Source organism: Benincasa hispida, chromosome 8 (genome assembly GCF_009727055.1).
Source record: "Benincasa hispida cultivar B227 chromosome 8, ASM972705v1, whole genome shotgun sequence".
In the NCBI taxonomy this organism is placed as follows: Eukaryota; Viridiplantae; Streptophyta; class Magnoliopsida; order Cucurbitales; family Cucurbitaceae; genus Benincasa; species Benincasa hispida.
In genome coordinates, this window is record NC_052356.1 from 55,883,958 (window position 1) to 55,905,436 (window position 21,479).

The 21,479-nt window shown below is 35.2% G+C and overlaps 1 long non-coding RNA gene and 1 pseudogene across 1 annotated transcript; both read left to right on the forward strand.

The window, feature by feature from the left end:
* The first annotated feature begins 485 nt into the window (after positions 1-485).
* LOC120083704 lies at positions 486-2,115 on the forward strand. The gene is made up of 3 exons (XR_005483505.1): positions 486-1,001; positions 1,086-1,157; positions 1,606-2,115. It is a non-coding gene; the product is annotated as an uncharacterized LOC120083704 (long non-coding RNA).
* A 12,322-nt stretch (positions 2,116-14,437) lies between these two features.
* Positions 14,438-16,772, forward strand: LOC120084145 (annotated as a pseudogene).
* The last annotated feature ends 4,707 nt before the right edge of the window (positions 16,773-21,479 follow it).

Consider the following 21,479-nt stretch of genomic DNA (forward strand, 5'->3'; position numbering starts at 1 on the left):
GTTAAAATTTGTGAGAGAGACATTTTGAGATTTATACATACATGTAGTAACGGCCTAGTATACGTCTAGGGAGTTGGGCCGTTACAATTGCTCGAATATGACATTCCAAGTTTGTTCGTGAATTAATTTCAGTATTTTCATAATATTTGAGACATTTTTTAATTTTGGAAAATTAAATTAAATTACTGTAAAAGGGGTGATTTAATTTTATTGTGTGTTCAAAAGGAAACTTTGGATTTTAGTTTTATTTAAAGGAAAATGTGGGATTTATGTCAAATTAATTCATTTTTTTAAGTTAATGTCGGAAATTGAATTTAAATCGGAGAAATGGGTTTTATTTTGAAATTTGGGATTGAAGAGGAGAAGGAAAGGGTTTTATATATATATATATGTATGTATATTTGTGCATTGATGGAAAGAATGAAATAAAGTATAATAGAATAAAATAAAATAAAATCTTATTTCTTTTTTTTATTATTATTAAACCTCTCCCTCTCCCTTTCCATCGAGCCCAGCCACCTACGTCCAAGTCGTCGCCACGTCCGCGCCGTCCTTCGCACAACAATGGATCGGTGTCGTCCCTCGCCCAGTCGCTTGAGTCTTAGTCGCACTGCTAGACGTCTGATGCCTTTCGCCCGAAGCCGCCTGTCTGTCGAGTCGCACCATTCCTCCATGCGCCAGTTGACTGGACCAGTGCTGTCGCCCGCTCGGCCAATCGCCACATCGTTCGTCAATCTCTCTCTCTCGCTGCTCTGTCTGTCTGGCCGACACGGTTCGCCGCCGTCGCCGGTCTTCCGTGCAGGTTTCACCCGCCATTGTTTCGCCAGAATCTTGGACTGTAATATCTATTTTGTTGGGTTGGGTTTTCTTGAAGGATTTTGGGATGCCCACTAAGTTTTGGCTTTGACTTGTCAATATTCATCACATCTTAGTGTTAGGACGAGACTTGGAAGGAAGTGCACTGTCGTGAGTTTGACTCGAGACAAGATTGAGCAAGATTGGTAAGGTTTGTAGTTCTTGTTGTTGGTTTTTGGGCACCTATTGAGTATTGGATTAAATGTTGGCTTAACTCTCGTTCCTTGAAGGTTCCAAGTCATCATCCATTAGGAGATTTTGGAGTTGAAATCTTGAGATGTTGTTGATCAAGCTTCGTTTGGGTAAGTTAATTGGTGATCGTTGGAATAAATTTTGTATGTTTTAGTTTTGGCTCCAAGGATTGAAATTGAGTGTTTGTGTTTTGTGCTAGGAGAATTAATTCACAATTTATTTTGTTGGAGACTATTTGCTTGGGTTGATTTTGGAATTTTGATTCGAGATAAGTAATCTTACTACTAGAACTGCTTATGTATCAGATGATGAAATTTAAGTTTTAATTGAGGATTCTGAGTTATTTGTATCAAATTTCATGATGATAAATGAGTTGTTTTGATTATGTATGGAAGACGTTATGAATACTAGCATGGATTGCATTAATTGTTGTCTATATGAATTTCAAAATGAAGTACAAGCATGATAAGATGTATTTGCATGTCGTGGGGCTATATTTATGATAGTAATAGTTTGTGACCTCCTTTAGAGTTCACCAGAGGTTTGTGTTTTCTTCAGGATTCACTAGAGGTTGTGTTTCCTTCGGAATTCATCAGAGGTTATGTTTCCTTCCAGATTCACTAGAGGTTGTATTTCCTTTGAGATCCACCAGAGGTTTTTTTTCCTACAGGATTCATAGAGATGGTGAACTCCTTCGGGACTTCACTAAAGGTTTGAGTTTCCTTCGGGATTCACCAGAGGTTGTGGGTACTTTTAAACTACGTTAGGTTGGATTCAACTATTCATTTATTTGTCATTCCATGAAAACTAGAGGATTATGTACATCCCACTAGAGGATGGCATCTAGAGGATATAGATACTTAGCCTGGCCCCTAGTAGGATTACTTACTATGTATTTTATACTCATCATTTCTCATTATTATATTTTTCAGGTAAGGGTAAAGACGCACCGACGAATGACAAGCGGAATCCGTGATCGAGCTACTCGGAGTAACCATATGCTTCCACTCATGTTTTCAAGATTTTTCTATGTTTTAATTTCTTGTTTTGACATTTGAACTCACAGTTTCGGTATTTGCATTNAATTTCTTGTTTTGACATTTGAACTCACAGTTTCGGTATTTGCATTTTAGACTTTTAAAAAAGTTTTCTAGGTTCGTTTTATGGTTTTGTGGGTACCTATTACTTGCATTTCAGTTATTTAGTTTTAATTAATTTATTTAATTTACGTTATTTATTTGGCCTTTACGAAGCTATGAAAGATGTCGTTTTGAATTTCGTGCATGCATATCTACAGTAGTGGTCTAGCTTAGTCCTAGAGAGTCGGGTCGTTACATCCATTATCTCATATTGTAAAACTTGTGTTATCTCAGTGTGATATGAAGTTTATGGGATGAAAAGAAGCATGCACAGCGGAAGCAATTGATCAAAAACACTATAATTACATTAAAAAACTAGGATTAAACATGCAAAAGGATTAGAAATACAACCTTTGTAGTTTCCACAAGAATCTTCCTCTTCATGAGTAATCGGCACCACCAACGGTAAATCCTCACTATTCTCCGGTTGAAGAACATAGTTGTAGGACCGAATTTTTAGTGAAAGATAGGGAATTTCACTAATTAATTTAGAGAGTAAAAGAAATTTTGTGGCTCACTAATTCAAGGAAGCATTATTCTTTATTATTTGAAAAAAATAAAACTATCTATAAACAAAACACATGCAAAAACTCTTCTTGCATGACTCCACCTAACTTAGCATGAGCCACTTCATAAACCAATTAGTTAGTGGAAAAATCCAATTGTTGGATTTTTCCACTAACTAATTTTTTATGAAAATAAATTTATAAAACAAAATTTTTGACAAAATATGAAATAAATTTTTCATATTTTAGAAACTATTTAATTAAATAAAATAAAAAAAATTTAATATCACATATTAAATTTTCTTTGACACATAATTTTGATTAATCACAATAATCAATTTTTAAAACACTTTCATGTTAATATTTTATTTAATATAAAATATACTCTCCAAAAATAATTAATTATTATTTAATTATAAATTATATCTTATATAAAATACAATTTTTCCTAAATGTTGAATTTGAACATTTCAAATTCTCACTTCACCTAGTTCTTCAATTTTGTCCGTAGTGAGCTAGCAAGAGGACCCGATGGACCTACAGATCATGGGCTCCAACGATCTGAGACTAACCGGTCAAACTCCTTAACCTAGTTAATCAACATTCGTTAACTAACAGAACTGTCTACTATAGTCTGTAGTTGCACTCCCCTCACTGTATATGTAACGACCTGAGTTTAGGAGGGGTACATGAATGAACCAATATCACATCCGAATGAGAAGGATCCGGAGGACATGAAAGTATGGTTAAGAAAAGTTTAAAAGAATTAAAAGTTACTACCTATACCAATAAGGTGCACCTTCCTTTTCGGTAGCTACTACCTATACCAAGAGCTCCAAAGTTAAGTGTGTTTAGCTTGGACGAGGGCAAAGCATGGACATAACAGGTCGCAAGGGAATGTCGGGGCCCGAATTTCAGGAAAATTTAAGTTAATTATCTAAAATTATTGAGTTTAATTTCCCTTTCATTTGGAAAATTGGGATTAAATTGAATTTAATTGATTAGATATTCAAACTGATTATCTTGAAAATATTGAATGTTCCTTTCCTTTAATTTTGGATTTTAGGGCCAACTTAAAAAAAAATTGAAGAGATAATTAATTTCATGGCTTTGAATTGATTTAAATATTTGGAAGGATTTAATTTGTATCAAATTGATGGATCTTATGCCATTTAATTTTGATTTTTTAAGCCTAAATTAAGATAATTTGAAAAGTTAATTGATTATTAAGTTAATAGAATCTTTGGAGATTTTGGAGATATTGTGATAAAATATTTTATTTTTATTTTTAAAATTTGAAAAAAAAAATAAATGAATTGAGACTTTTTCGAAATTAAATGAGAGTGAAAAGAGACCAAAATTTGGGGAGAAACAATTCGATTTTTCAGCGACAGCTTCCACAAAATCATCGATTTCCGGAGTTCAAACCGTTGGATCGTGCTAAAATTTGGTAAATCTGTTCGAGACATATAGAGTTTCATTTTGAATAGTTGGATCGTTGTTTGAAGCTCTAGTTTGTTCGTAATCGCTGCTGAATAAAATCTATAAAACTAGAAATTTCCCTTATCTCTCACTCTCGCAAACCCTCCTCATGCAAGACCCTCACTATCAACCGCTAGCCTAAACAATTTTTGCTGACAGCAACACCCGCTGCCTATCTATGGTATCCACGAGCCGACGCAAAATCAGCTACCACTACCCGATTTTTGCCGGAATCTTGAGAAAACCTTTGGGTAAGACTTATTTTCCTTATAATTTGGGAGGTGAAATTCATCCATTTGATTTTGGGTTAAATTAGTAACCTGAAACTTAGATTCAAGATTTGGAAGTTTTGAGGCATTGACCATCAAGCTAGAGACCATTTTTCGTTTTGCATAAAATTGGTAAAGATCGGTAAGTTTTGGGTAAGTTATTGGTTGGTTATTCTTTTGGATTGAGAATAATAGTGGGAAAATTAAGTTATTGATTTTCGATTTAATTCTTGATCAGATTGCCTAATTGAATCAAGTTTTGGAATTTGTCTTGGACCAAGCCACAACTTTGGGTTGATTCAAGTTTTCCAAAGGTTTTAAAGAATTATTTGGGTGGACTTTTATGACCAAGTTGAGGTAAGTGGTTTACTATCAATTTGCTCTCAAACACAAGCATGTGTTACGTATTGGTTCCTAAGTTGGAATAAAATATTTTGATATGCCTGCTGGTCAAATGAAAATTTTGGAAGCTTACGCTTATGTCACTGTATGTCGATGTTGTATGTTGTCGCAAAGTTTGATGGATGGATAAAACTGTTGGGTGATCTTAGCATGATTTATGACCTTGTTTGTATGCTTATGTCTGTATGAGATTTTAGTGACTGTTAGTGTTGCCATTGGGCTATGCACATCGCATGTTGTGAGCCTTCACCCTATGTTTATGTTATAAGAGTTAAACAACATGCAGCAGAAGTATCAAGGATCCATAAGCATTCTAATTCACTAATTTTGGCAAAAACAAAAGCATGCTCTTCATAAAAAATGAGTTTTCAAAACATACCTTTGATGAACTCTCCAAGAAAATGTTTGTTTAGCTGCTGTCTTCACTTGATATCAACGTGAACCACCTCAAAGCCTTCCCTAAGCAGCAGATTGAAGAAGACAGTTTCTTCTTTACCGTAATTTTTCTCTCAAAATTTTGTATCTCTTTCTTCTTCTCCAACAACTTCAATCTTCTTTATATATTTAGATGAACATGCAAAGTGATGGAGTGCATGGTTTACAGCTTATGCTTGGAGAATCAAAGTAGAGAAGATAATGCATTTTGTATGAGCATAAAGATGATGATAATGGAGAAAACTCATTTTCCATTTTGTGCAACCATGCAAAACGTTTTTCCATTTTCTTTTTAGAATACAAAATGTCTTTTAAATCATTTTAATTCAAAAATTGATTTTCTTAAATTAAATTCATAAATTAATCTTTAAAAAAATTAATTAATTTAATATTAAATATTAAATTATTTTTTGCACAATAATCATCTTCATATATTTAAATATTTATTCTCATGTTCCGTTTAATTTGAACGTTTCAAATTAATTTCTCGAGCTACCCTAAAGCTTACCCATTTACGAGCTAGTAGGGAGACCTCGCGGACATATAGATCATGGGCTCCAACGATCCGAGATTAATCGGCTAAACTCATTAGACTAATTTAACCCCCATTCATTAACTAATGGGTGATTCCACTAAAGCCCATAGCTGAACTCCCCTCNCCCATTCATTAACTAATGGGTGATTCCACTAAAGCCCATAGCTGAACTCCCCTCACTCTAGATATATTATGTCCACTCGATATAACCATGATTCGTAAGTTAACCCTTCACAGATTGCTCGTAATAATGGCTGGGTCGAATCTATGTTTTACCCACGAAATTATCTCTTATTCCTTAAGTTCCAATGATCCCCTAACGAACAATTGATTTGTGATCCAATCATCAAATTGAATCCCTCTTAGGCCAATGAGAGGGTGAGGCCTCTGGTTCAAGACCCAGAATTAACACTTGAAAAGAACAACCTCTCTACTAACCCTAATCGTGTAGGAGTGAATTCTCTCTTGCACCCTATGTTCCCAACTATTCATCCGGTCTTATCCCCAAAATGGTAAACTTATTGAGTGGAGGCAATTGGTCTACTCTCACCGTTTGCAAATCAAAGGATGATCTCAAACAAACAGGAGTTTATAGTTAGCTCAGGATTAAGGTTAAGCTACCTAGGTCATCACTTTGAAATAGTCAGTCTTAAATAGTAAACATCGTTATAAAGTAAGAGTGACAGGTTTCGTGGTCTAATCTTGCACAAAACTCATTTGCACAGGACACCCCCACTCCTCATGTCTCAACATGCATGAATTAGGATCACTTCGTATGTAGCACTTTACACCTTTTGTAACAACTACAGAGTAGGCCGCATCCAATAGTGTTTCCAGAATAAGGTACCAAACCTTATTCATATATTATAGATCATTTTGACTATTTACTGGAACCTGATCCACTTGTATGTCTCCACATAAAGTTCAAGTACTCATATAATAGTCAAGGGACTTAGGTTTATTAGATTTCTAAAAAACAATATATTCAACAACAATTTTATCGAATTCTAGAATAAGTTCTAATGTTTACAAACCACAAGTTTTAGGACATAAAACCCAATATATATATGGTGTCCTTTTGGGACCACCACTTATGTTTATGTTTGTGGCCTCTAGGGTCACTACTTATAAAAGCATGCCTTCGGGTTCGCTCCTTATGCCTATGCCTATGATGCCCTTGTGCACTTCAGTCCCCATAGAAAGACTAACAGATCACTAAGCGAGCCCAGTAGTGGGGCCGCTTATTGAGTATACTTTTATACTTATCCTTTTCTTTTCATGTTTTTTAGGAAAGGGTAAAGATAGACTGGTGCATGACAAAAGAGATCCGTGACCTGGCCATTTGGATGATTTACTTCTTCTACATTTAGGTTTCATGCACTAGAGTCTGGTTTAGAAGTTAGGCATTTTTTATTTATTTTAAAGTTGGGTTAGAGGTACCCCAAACGGTATTTTTTTTTAGATTTTCTCTTATTTGCTTATTTGAGCATTATTTAATTAAATAAAAATTTTATCTCTTTTATTTTATTATTCTTTGAGAAAATGTATTGCCAAGCCTATGCATGCATAAAGTAGCGTCCTAGAAACATATTAGAAATTTGGGTTATTACAGTTGGTATCAGAGCCTAAGTTTTAGGTTCTGTAGATTGACTTACATCGTGAGTCCAAATTGTTCCTTATGGCCACAAATGGATCTTTCGTCATCGCCAGGTATGTTCTTTCATTAAATGTTTTATGGAAAATGTGTATAAAAACCTTCATGTCTAAGCTTTATGTATTGACTGATTGTTATTGCTAGTTTAACGACTTGAAAGAAGTTAAAATGAGATGACTATTTTGTTTTGGTGTTATGGAAAGAAATGAGGATCATAATAAGGCCATTTGGCATTAGTTTAATTCATGGAAGGACTGTTAGAAATGAACATATATTTCTGTTCAGGGATATTGAAACCTGATAGAACTATGAAGTATTATGCATTTATGACATGAAAGAAAGAAATGGATGTATTTGTTTAAGCTATAGAATAAAATAGGTGAATTGGAAATTCACGGAGGAATAATATTAAGTTTTGCATTACGAGAATAGAATTAGTGGTGCTACAAGGAACTTTATCATAAGGCACACGTTCTTAGTTACGAGATTAAAGTTTCTTTATAAGATAAGAAAGAGGTGAAGAAGAGACTATAAATTCTATTAAGGATTACTAGATATTAAAGTCAAAAAGTTCCAAGAAAATTTTTGAAAGGATTAATAGGTCATGATCACTTTCGTGGTATCGAAGTTGGTGGAGCGAGTAATGTATGGTGTTTTGGTTCTTTATGTAACGTGCCTAAAAGGAAGAAGAATTACTAGATGGAGCATAAAGCGATAGTATGAGGAACTCTTTACAAGACCTAGGTAAGATGAATTGGTCAAGGAATGCCAAAATGGTTGAAATTATAGTTGCCTTTAGATGGGGGAAATTGAGTTGTTGGATTGAAAAATTCTTAAGGTGCTTGGGTTTGAACTATGTGTTTGTCGCAATGAAAAGGTTCAAGTTTAATTAACGATACCAAAATGGTTGAAATTATAGTTGCCTTTATCTTGTGGGGATACCGTACTAAAGTTCCAAGTTTGGTTTGAAATTTTAGATTTCTGGAAAAGGTTATAAAGGGTCACATGTTTTGGTTTAGGGATTATGTTTCACTAGGAAAGTGAAAAGTGTATCTTCAAGTTGTTGGGTTAAGCAAGGATAAATGTGAAGAAAATAATAGTATTTTAAGGAAATATTTTATTTATTTGGGGAGATATATGGAAATTAACATGTTCAAGATTCTAAAATAGTTAAGAACGGTTTGGTGTAAAATAGGAATCTCTCATTACCATTTGGAACTTTGCACTATAGTATGCATTGTTCGAAAAAAAAAAATATAGCTTGCTTAGGTTGTAGGATTGTAGACTGTGAAAGGGGATTCAAATAGTCACATGTTTTGGTACAGATATATTTCACTAGGAAAGTGAAATAGAGCATCTTGGATTTATTGGTCTTAGAAAAGATAAGGGAAGATGAAAGGATTTGAGAAATCTTTTGTTGTTTTAAGAAGGTAAAGGGAATTAATGTTTGAGATTAAGAACAAAGGTTTGGTTTGGTGTCCAAGATAGGAAATATGTGTTTACGAACCTTTAGAGTTAGTATGAACAATCTCGTTACTATTTGGAACTATGGATCTTAGTATTTGTTGGTTGAATGGATATCCTATCTAAGCTATTGGTCATGGAACTCAGTTTTAGCATGAGAATTTGATTAAGCTAGACTATCACGCGTTGGAAGAGTGCTTAGCAATCTTTTTCAAATTATAGTAGAGTCGGAGGAAATAACGTTTTATGAAATGATGTTTAGTAGCAATAGTTACTAGAAACTATGGAAATGGAAGGGGTAAGGCCTCGTTAAAGAGAGGGAAGACGTTGAAAGGTATTAGCAAGGTTTAGAGGTTTTGATTGTGGACATGAATATATAGAACAAGGAATTAATGAAGCCATCAATTTTATTTGAAGGTGAAAGTAATCTAGCTCCAAGTAAGAAACAAGTTCTATGAGTATTAAGGTTGAGTAAATGAGTTGAGAGAAACTTCTATCCTTAAGGCTCCTCATAGAAGGACTCTGGTAGAGTTAGAATAGCTTAAGTCACTAATACAAGAACCATTTAGAAAAGTATCTCATATGTGCCTTAATGTTTTGCCTTGGAGCACACCATCTTTATTTATTAGGAGAGAAAGATGATTCACACGACTTTGTATCAACTATTACGGATTGAATATGATAGCGTATCTCGGTTGCAAGGAATTGTCAGGGCAATTAGGTGCCGAATCCAAATTCTAAATCTTGGACTTGAGATGCCATGAGAGATATATTTTCTGTTGCATGGATAGTGAGGTGACCCACTCTATGGAGTGTGAACATTTTCAATGTAGCTATTATGAGAATGCAATCATAAAGGTCTTTATCTTAGAAACTGGCATCAGGTAATGGTTACAGCTATTATGAGGTTATGGTGATGTATTTTGGAATGACAAATGCTCTACAGTATATGGGGACTTCAAGAGCCTCATTTAAGTGAGATTTTCAGACTCGTTCATAGGAGGGTCTAAATGGTGATATCTGTTTGTTTTAAGATTAAAGAGTAACATGATATTGTCTCAGATAAGTTATACAATTCATGGTAGGAGGTGAAGACTTTCTGAAACGTGGAGTTAGCACTAATTAAAAGTTCTTTGGAAGTATTAGTGCTAATTAAAAGTTCTTTGGCAGTATTATCAATCTGAAGAAGCGATTTGAAAACATGACGATGAGACAAGAACTAAGTATCACGAGCCTTTAAAGACTTGAACTTTCGAGGATGAAAGTCTCTTAAGGAGGGAAGAATGTAACATCTCAAATTTGAGGAAAATTTAAGTTAATTATCTAAAATTATTGAGTTTAATTTCACTTTCATTTAGAAAATTGGGATTAAATTGAAATAATTGAAAAACTTTTATTGGTTAAATTGAATTTAATTGATTAGATATTCGAACTGATTATCTTGAAAATATTGAATTTTGCTTCCCTTTGATTTCGGATTTTAGGGCCAACTTAAAAAAAATTAAAGAGATAATTAATTTCATGTGGTTTTGAATTGATTTAAATATTTGGAAGGATTTAATTTGTATCAAATTGATGGATCTTATTCTATTTAATTTTGGTTTTTGAAACCTAAATTAAGATAATTTGAAAAGTTAATTGATCATTAAGTTAATAGAATCCCAAAAATTGGGGAGAAAGCAATTCGGTTTTTCAGCGACAACTTCCACAAAATTTTCGATTGCTGGAGTTTGAACCATTGGATCATGCTAAATAAAATTGAGGAGAAAGCAATTCGATTTTTCAAGATCTAATTTTTTCGTAATCGTTGCTAAATAAAATCTGTAAAACTAAAAATTCTCCTTATCTCTCACTCTCTCGCAAACCCTCCTCTTGCAAGACCCTCACTACTAGCCGGCCTAAACAATTTTTGCCGTCTGACAGCAACACCCGTTGCCTATCTATGGTAACCACGAGTCGACGCGTCATTAGCCACCACTGCCCGATCTTTGCCGAAATCTTGAGAAAAACCTTGGGTAAGATTTATTTTCCTTATAATTTGGGTGGTGAAATTCATCCATTTGATTTTGGGTTAAATTAGTAAGCTTTCTTTGGTGTGAAACTTAGATTTAAGATTTGGAAGTTTTGAGGCATTGACCATCAAGCTAGAGACCATTTTTTCGTTTTGCAGAAAATTGGTAAAGATCGGTAAGTATTAGGTAAGTTGTTGGTTGGTTATTCTTTTGGATTGAGAATAATAGTGAGAAAGTTAAGTTAGTGATTTTGGATTTAATTCTTGATCAGATTGGCTAATTGAATCAAGTTTTGGAATTTGTCTTGGACCAAGCTACAACTTTGGGTTGATTCAAGTTTTTCAAAGGTTTTAAGGAATTATTTGCGTGGACTTTTATGACCAAGTTAAGGTAAGTGGTTTACTACCGGTTTGCCCTCGAACCCAAGCATGTGTTACGTATTGGTTCCTAAGTTGGAATAAAATATTTTGATATGCCTGCGGGTCAGATGAAAATTTTGGAAGCTTACGCTTATGTCACTGTATGTCGATGTTGTATGTTGTCGCAAAGTTTGATGGATGGATAAATTGTAAACTTTTGGGTGATCTTAGCATGATTTATGACCTTGTTTGTATGCTTATGTCTGTATGAGATTTTAGTAACTGGTAGTGTTGCCATTGGGCTATGCAGATTGCATGTTGTAAGTCTTCGGGCCCACCCTATGCTTATGTATAGTGTCCTTTTGGGACCATCACTTATGTTTATGTTTGTGACCTCTGGGGTCACTACTTATGAAAGTGTGGCTTCGGGTTCGCCCCTTATGCCTCTGCCTATGCCTACGCCTATGATGCCCTTGTACACTTCGGTCCCAATAGAAAGACTAACAGATCATTGAGTGGGCCCAGTAGTGGGCCGACTTTTATACTCATCCTTTTCTTTTCATGTTTTTCAAGTAAGGGTAAAGATAGACTGGCGCATGACAAGAGGCTGTCTCTTATACACATCTAGATGTGTATAAGAGACAGCCCTTGTACACTTCGGTCCCAATAGAAAGACTAACAGATCATTGAGTGGGCCCAGTAGTGGGCCGACTTTTATACTCATCCTTTTCTTTTCATGTTTTTCAAGTAAGGGTAAAGATAGACTGGCGCATGACAAGAGAGATCCGTGACCTGGCCATTTGAACGATTTACTGCTTTCGCACTTAGGTTTCATGCACTAGAGTCTGGTTTAGGAGTTAGGCATTTTAAAATCTTATGAAATATTCATTTATTTTATTTATTGATTTATTTAATTGTTATTTATTTTAAAGTTGGGTTAGGGGTACCCCCGAACGGTATTTTTTTTATATTTTCTCTTCTTTGCTTATTTGAGCATTATTTAATTAAATAAAAATTTTATCTCTTTTATTCTATTATTCTTTGAGAGAAAATGTATTGCCAAGCCTATGCATACATAAAGTAGCGTCCTAGAAACATATTAAAAATTTGGGTCGTTATAGTATATATATTTTGTGTCCATTTGAAATAACCGTCATTAATAAGTTGATCCTTCACAGGTTGTTCGTAACTTCAGCTAAGTCAATTATTGTTTTACCCCTGAATTACATCTTTTCTCCTTAAGTACCACTGTCCCTCTAATGAATAATTAATTTAGGACTTTAATCACTAAATCCATCCCTTCTCGAGCCAAAGAGATGTTGGGCCCTTTGTTCAAGACCTGGGATCAGCCCTTAAGGGAATAACCTTTCTAGTATTCCTAGAATGGGTAGGAGTGAATTCTATCTTACAAATTCTATGTCTCCAGCTATCTACCCAAGTCTTATCCCTAAGTGGGAGGCATATTGAGTAGTATTGCTGAGCTTACCCTCATCTATGCAGATCAAAGGACAATCCCGAATGAACAAGAGTTCATCGACAACTCAGGATTCATCAAGTTATCTAGGTCATCAAGAAGTGAAGTTAATCAGTGTTAACCGTAAACGATGTTAATACGTAACAGTGATTATTTCGTGGTCAGTATTACACAATCTTATCGTGTAGAACACCTTCGCTCACATGTCTCTACGTGAACGAACTAATCACATTGTTTATGACAGTTTACAACATTTGTAACAATCATAAGGCAGGTTGTATTCAATAGTATCTCCAGAAATAGGTACCCAACCTAATCCAAGTACTACAAACTATTTAAGCTATTTTACTCGAACTTGATCCAATTTATGTCTCCACATAAAGTCCAAGTATTCATGACAATAGTTAAGGGTTCATAGTTTATTTGATTTAGAGTTATTAAACAATCAATTCATTTTCATTTAACAACATTTATCTAAATAAACTTCATATATGTTTACTATTTACAAACTACGAGTTTTAGGACATATAACCCAACAAACTCCCACTTGGACTAGAACTCCTAGTGGGTTACAACAAAGTTGAGTACTGTGAGAGAAGTCTAAATAAAAAAAACTAGGGCATCTCATATCCACTATTTCTCCCACATATCCTATTTATTCTACCCGTAGTTCTAAACTCTTCACGTGACCCTCGAAAATCTTAGCCGGGAGGGCCTTTGTAAACAGATCAGCAATATCGTGCTCAGACGCTATTTGTCTTACAATAACGTCTCATCTTAGTACGATCTCTCTATGAGATGATATTTGCACTCAATATGTTTTTCGCGCTTATGACTTCTAAGTTCTTTGGAGTTCGTTACTGCCCCACTGTTATCGCAATACAAAGTGATTGGTAGATGCATGTCTGGAACAACTTCCAGATGAATTAGAAACTTACGAAGCCATACTGCTTCCTTGGCTGCTTCACATGCAGCACCATATTCTGCTTCCATTGTGGAGTCTATAATGCAGCTTTGCTTAATACTTCTCCATACTATTGCTCCTCCATTTAGAGTGAACAACGATCCTAAAGTAGATCTCCTAAAGTCTATAATGGTTTGAAAATTGAAGTCAGTATATCATGTAAGGATCAAATCCTTATTTCCATATACGAGCACATAGTTCCTCATTCTTTTAAGATGCTTGAGGACATTCTTAACAACAGCCCAATGTGCATAACCAGGATTGGACTGATACCTACTGACAATCCCTACTGCAAAGCATATGTTTAGATAAATACATAGCATTGCATACATTATACTTCCGACTACTGATGCATAGGGAACCCATCTCATATCCTCAACTTCTTGAGGTGTTTTAAGACATTGTTCCGACACTTCTCCATTAAAACGAATCGGAGATCATCTATTACTACTACAAGAATTTTGGGCTTTAATGTCGGTTGAAAAAAGTGAAATCGGATGTATAATGTTGGTTTTGTTTTTTTTTTTTTAAAGCAGATCTTTAATGTCGGTTTAAAACCGACATTAAAGACCCACTTCACTTTTTCCTCTAACTTTCTATTCCCCCCCTCCCCTCCTCCATTTTTTTCATTTCCCTCTTCATTCTCCTTCTATTTTCTTTTTCCTCTCATTCTCACACTTCCCTCTTCAGACCCTATGCTTTCTCACTCCTCTCTTCCAAACCCATATCTGCTGCTCATTTCGTTTCTCACTCCTCTCTTCCAAAGTGGATTTGCTGGTCGTTCGGCCGAATCTGCTACTCATTTCGTCGTAGTTCGCGTGTCTTCAGATCTGTCGTTTGCCGGATCTGCTGTTCATTTCGTTCGTGTGTATCTAGATCTGCCACCGTCGTTCATGTGTCTTCAGATCTGCCACCATCATTCGCCATATCTATCGCTGTCGTCGTTCGTCATTTGTTCCACCGCCGTTCATCTTTCGTCATTCGTTCCGCCACCAGATCAGGTGCGTTCGCCTAGCCATCAGCCTCTTTTCATATGGAAGTTAAAACTCTTCTTCTTCCATCCATTTTCATCTGTAATGATTAATTTGCCTTTGTCTGGTTTCCGACGAGACGGTATTAAATTTTACATCCCTTTCCCCTTCCGATTCCGTTCAATTTCTTCGGCAAAACTTGGATCATGTGCAGCGGCGGGTGGAGTAGGTTTTTTTCCCCTGCAGTTTGAGTGAGTGGATGTTTGCCTGATGCTCTGCCAATTCATTTTCTCTTAATATCTTTATAAATTTATAACTGGCAGTTTCTATGATAAGATCTTAAGATTTGAAGATTTAGTGCTCTCTTAGTTCATCTTGTAGATTATTTGAGCTATGTGGTCAAGAATTAAACATGAAGTTGTTGATAAAAGAATTGCCTTCACTGAAAGATGTCGGTCCTCAGACTTGCCTCACTTTTAGTGTTAATGGTTCTAAACTTGCTATTGTGGAGTGGTAAGGACAAATATGTTATCTAGTTCATGGAATTCATGGTTCTTTTTTATTCTTGTCTTTCTAAAAAACACAGTGGATTTATTTTGACATCAAATTACCTACAGAATGGACATCTCAGAATCTTAGAGTGGCCAAGCTTGCGCCCCATTATAGATGAACCAAGTGTGCATAAATCTGTGAGAGATATGGACTTTAGGTGAGCCATGAAGTTGTCTATTGCTGGTATATTCTCAAACGTATGGCAACATGTCTGTTTGTTTATTTCTTCACACAGTATCTATACAAACATTGTTATTAGGACATCTTTTCGTACAATAAATTTGTGTGTTCATATTTAATGGGTTGCTTTGTGAACATAGTTCTTAGGAAAATGTTCACAACATCTTTAGATCTATGCATAAAGCATGATGGTATGGAATGTTGTGTAGACCATTTGACATTCTCCTGTTGCTAGCAGAACTACATAAATAACTCATAAAACATCAATTAAACTGTTTATCTGTGACTCTGATTATGGTGGATGAAAATTTTCAAGTATTTGTTAGCTTTTCTTCCCTCTCCTAGATTAATGACTTAGACGCTTAGTTTAATCTTGTTCCAGCCTAGACTTAGAGTTCTTGGCTTCTACTTCTAATGATGGATCAATAAGAGTTTGGAAGACTGACGATGGAGTTTCTATAACTACTTTAACCCGAAATGCAGTATGGTAGATATTTTTACATGTTATTTTATGTTTATTGCATTTTCCTCGTAATTAGTAACATGTTTATTTGGATTGTTCAGGATGAAAAAATTGAGCTCTGTCGATTTTCTAAGGATGGAACTAAACCATATTTATTTTCTACCCATCCAAACAGGTACGACTCTTTCAGAACTCATATTATCAAGCTCCAATAATCCAATTGAATGGCTCGTTGTATTCTTGGAACAGGTGAGAAGGTTGTCACCACCGTTTAGGACATCAGTAATTGGAAAAGAATTGGGTATAAAAGGTTGCTGAGAAAGCCTGCTTGCATAATGTCCATCAGTCGAGATGGAAAATATTTGGCTTTGTAAGTACATTTCATTGTAAAATTGATTATTAATGTCTGTTTTTAATCACTGTTCTGTAATTTATGTTAGAACAATCGATAAATTACTGCCTGATACCTCAAGTACGATGATATCAGTGGCAACAAATTAGCAAGATAATTTGAAACAATTCAATAGTCTTTCTGTTCTATCTTTTCTGTATACCAAGTGTCTACCTCAAATTTGATGATATTAGTGGCAACAAGTTAGCAAGATCATTTGAAACAGTTCAATAGTCTTTCTGTTCTGTTTTTTCTGTATACCAAGTTTCTAATTTTACGTTTTTGTTGCACATTTCAATGTGTTTTACGATAACAATGTTCTTTCTAAGTGTGATACTTTTCATTCTAGAAGAAGCAAAGATGGGGACGTATGTGTGGCCGAAGTATAGAAAATGGAGGTTAGTCATATGAGCAAGAGGCTACATCAGGGTACTTCCATAAAAACTCTTGAGTTTTGCCCTAGTGAAAGGTGAACTAATAAGAGTGCTTAATCAATTTTGTCATTTTCAAAATCACTCTGAAATACATCTATGCTGCCGAAAATTTTCCATCGTCTTCGTATCTCATATCTAGGTAATCAAGCTTCTCTTTTTCAAGATCTTGAAAAAGAAGATTCTCTCCTTTATTCAACTATGAAAATAACAACTCCACTGTCAATACAATGGGGAAATCCATGTTGATAAGAGTTAAGTTGTGAAAGGCATTTACCTGTAGTTGGATGTCTACATGACACCCGTGGGGGCAAACCAAAATGAAGGTAAATCACCATGATCGACGCATCAGCGCAACTCTTCTGTCTGGCACAAGCTAACTTAAGCAAGACATGAGTTGAGTTGAATATGGAACACAACCGAAGTTGGACGCCTGCATGATACATGTGGGGGTAAGCCAAAATGAAGAGCATAACCAGGTTCAATGCCACATTCGAATAAGTAAACACATAAGCTTGAATTTTTTTAAACGAATGCATTCTCATAAGCTGAACGCAAAGTTGCGGAGAATGAATAAAAAGTTTTTGAGTAAGGGCTTGCCAAATTTCAACTTAGAAAAGATCTATTTGAAGAAGCAACCAAGGTAGAGGAGAGCATTGTGGCCCTGGTTAGAGGTGCGAGTTAATTATATTCTGAAAAGCTGGTCATCGCAAAGGAACGCCAAAAGGTGAGTTAAGAATTTCTTGAGTGTAACGCATGCTTAAGGACAAGCATGATTCTAAGTTTGGGGGAGTGATAACTGGCAGAAATGCTAGTTATTATAACCCTTTTTATTTAGAATTATGAGAGCTAACATAGAAAATGCAGTGATAATACTTAGAATTTGTGAAAATTTGAGTTTTGCGTCGATAAGCATCTAAAACCTCACTAACCCAATATTATGCATTATTTCGTTCCAAAGTGTCTATTTTTATAGCTATCATAGGAATCAAACGCATGTGTTTGTAATAAGCAATAACAGAAAAACACATGCATTGAAGCTAGGCGACCGCAAAAGACGAACGCAGATGGCAACTCCATGCATCCAACGCATGGAAGTTCCAGTAATCGCATGTATCCAATACATGGAGAATGCGGTGAATAAATAAAGATTGCGGCCACGGATTAACAACCATAATAAAAGATCGCAAGATGGGTAGAACGCGTTGATAACTTCAGCTAAATTCAGCTCAGACGTATACCTTGGGAGTATCAACAAGATAAGGCGATGTGACAATGCCCATACCGCGACAAAGGCAGCAGTGAGCCATACCTTCATCATTACAGTTGTAGGCGTCCAAATTCTATAAATAGCCCTTGAAACCTTCATTTTGAGACATTTGAGCTTGTGCCTCAAGGCAGAAGTTTGTGATCACAGATGAGAGCTTGAAAGAGATTTCCAGTGAGAATTCTTCATCTCCATAACCCAGACCGAGTGACGATCAGAGCATTTGCCGAAGATAGAGCTCGAGAGAGACATCTTCACCATTCAACCATGGCACCACCGACAGCCTTGACGCAGAGTCCTTTATCTCCCTTCTAATCTCTGTATTGTATTACATTTTAGCTTGAGATATTAAGATATTTTGTAATCAATGCAAATCTTAATTCCTTTATTACCGTTTTCTTCATCATCTTCATCTCTATCATAGTTTATCTTCAGCGTTTATTTATCAAAGTCAATCGCATGCTTAAGCCTAGAGATAGGACGCATGTAGCAACCCACCGAGAGGTGTTCGTTGTGCGAGTATAGTGAGTTAATCCTTTTTGCTTGGTGAAAGGCTGTGGCACGCCCTGTCTATGGAATGCTGCATTGCTTGTCTATAAGTTAAGTAACTGCATCTAACTGCCTAAGAAGATAAGGGATGGAACGCACTAAGCAAGGTTCGTATTGTTCCTAGAGATAGGCATAATCTTATGCTCGACGCAACCATGCACTATAGAGATATAGTCATGCGGCTAACCATTGAGAGGTGTGATGCGTTAACGCAACGAGCTGGGATTACTAGGGCGATTTAAGATAGTAAACATTACTATGCGTTATTGGTTGTTGTATCTCTACTTATTCTCATTGCAAGTCTTCTATGCTTAATCTGTTTAGTTAGGAGTAAGAGTAGTGTGTAAAACATTTAAACCTTCTTCACTTTATTTTTATTCTTATTCATCGCCTCAAACACATCACTTCACAAATATTATTGAGTGACAAGTCCCCATGTTCGACCTCAGATTACCCGAGAAACTTGCGTTTGTGTTATACTTAGCACAAGCATAAGAAAACTTGTGATAGGAACGTATGATCATTGCATGCTAAGATTGATGCATCATCATTCCGACACATGACCTCAGACGCATGGGAGCAAACACATCAGTTACGTCTAACGCATGATTTCATGTTCAAACCCATCCATCCTCAAATGATAAAAATAAAACAAAACAAAACGCATCCCTAAATTATCCCAACAGGTCTGCTCAAGAAGAATTATGAAGGGATCCATACTTACTAAGTGGAGACGGACAGTAAACTCATAATGTTTGTATTACTTGTAATTTGTGTTTTCAAGGGCTGAATTATTGTACGACCTTTTAAATTATAATTTTATAGTAGAATTTGCGGATTAAATGTAATATATTTGCAATCCATACATAAATAATATGTCATAGCCACAATGTTCAATGATGATGTGTCATGTTATACTTTTTAACTGAAAAATGGATTCGACAACGTAATTTAAAAAAAAAGGACAATAATTGATAAAGCGGACAAGATTTTGGGCTTCAATGTCGGTTTAAAGGGCTTCATTTGATTCTTGAGCTTTAGTTACAACCAACATTAAAGCCCTTTAATGTCGGTTGCCAATTTCATTAAAGGGTTTTAATGTCGATTGCAACCGACATTAAATACAGTGTTATTAAAGCCCTTTAATGTCGGTTTAAAACCGACATTAAAGACAACCAACATTAAAGGGCTTTAATAACACTATCTTTAATGTTTGACGACATTAAAGCCCAAAATTCTTCTAGTGTACTAATATCGTGTTGATATTCGATTTCCAAGTTCCGTAATTAACATCGTTAAGTTTTTCTGAAGCTAGTAGTTGTATAATTAATGTTGTCATTACTGAAAAATAAACAATTTATTAATGAATTGATTAACTCTAATTTTTAATCCAATTTATTAAGCAAATAATAATGTACTCATACTCATTATTCTTTTGCTATGATACTTCAGTGAGTCAGAATAGCCCCTTCTGAAGGGTAGTCGACTACTCCTTCACTGAATCAAGACATTCTTGACTAAATACTATACCAAAATAACTCTTATCCTTATAGTACTTAGTTACCGTTTATTTGGTCAAGAACGTTACTGACACTTAGTAAGTCTTGTAAGTGTGAACTTGCCATTTTTTAATCACGGAGATCGGAATCAAACAAACCTTTGAAGGAGATACAATTGTTTAAAAATGAACCTAAGTAACTCTATCCATTTCTGGAGTTTACAGTGTTTTGAATCCTATGTTACAACCTTCCGAAGGGATTGTCGTGATTAGCGACTAGCTAGTGCCACCTAAAAAGGATAGCAAGTGCAACATAGAAATCTCACGGTGTGACCTAATGGAAGAGACCATAGGACATATTGACACACACCCTTCACCCACTTACTGTGAAACTACTTCCCCTATTCACCTTGGTATTAACCCATGCAAACACTTTCTGAAGGGAGGTTGCCTAAATAGCAACTTGAAGCTGAGCATGGATCTCACGGTGTGAACTCTTAGAGACGTGAGAGCTAGAAATAATTTAACTCATATATTATTAATCTCCCACTGAAGTGTTCTATTTTATAAAAATGGGTACTGACTTGGTTATTAACCGACTAATTTTATACAACCTAAGTTTAGGTAATTTTTCCTAGTATAGCTCTTATACTGGGATTTAACATATGATGTCTAGGTGATAAACCAATTTTATTACCTTACACCACTCACACATGCTCATAAAACTAGGATTATTGACTTAGACACCAGTTTGATCTCCAGGTAGGAGGGTTTCGTAAACCAACTTAAGTACCCCCAACCTTAGACAAGATCTACCTGAGTAAGTAAACAACTCTTGTTTTACAAGTAATCGACATATTTTAACTTTAAAAAAATCGATAGAATTGCATCAGTTACCCTAAGCAAGCATGTAATTTATCTTTGTTATAGATTTTAAAAGTCTAGGTTATTTTATAACAATTATAAGACCCTAGAACATTCATCTATAACATGCTTCCTTAAAAAAAAACATGCTTTAATATAACACTTATATTAAATTATGAAAATCTAAGTATGCATACTATATACATTATGACACTTATAACATATAACAAATGCATGCCACATGTTTATCTTATGGTGGAGTTTAAAACTATATGACATACTTTATGCACACATAATCAAAACAATATCATACATCACATGCATAATACTTAAACAACACTAAAATGAACCGATTTTGGCATTAAAATAAATAAATAACTAAAGTATTACATAATTCAGCAAGCAGCTCCCTTGAAGCGACCTCAAACCTTTTGAACCAACCCAAACTAGCCAAAAAAACACTCGAATCGGCTAAAAAAGCTCCAAAAGACCAAGTTAACCGGTCAAACCGACTCAACTAAGTTGAACCAGGCCGGACAATGCACGCGAATTAGGTCAACGACTAGAGCAA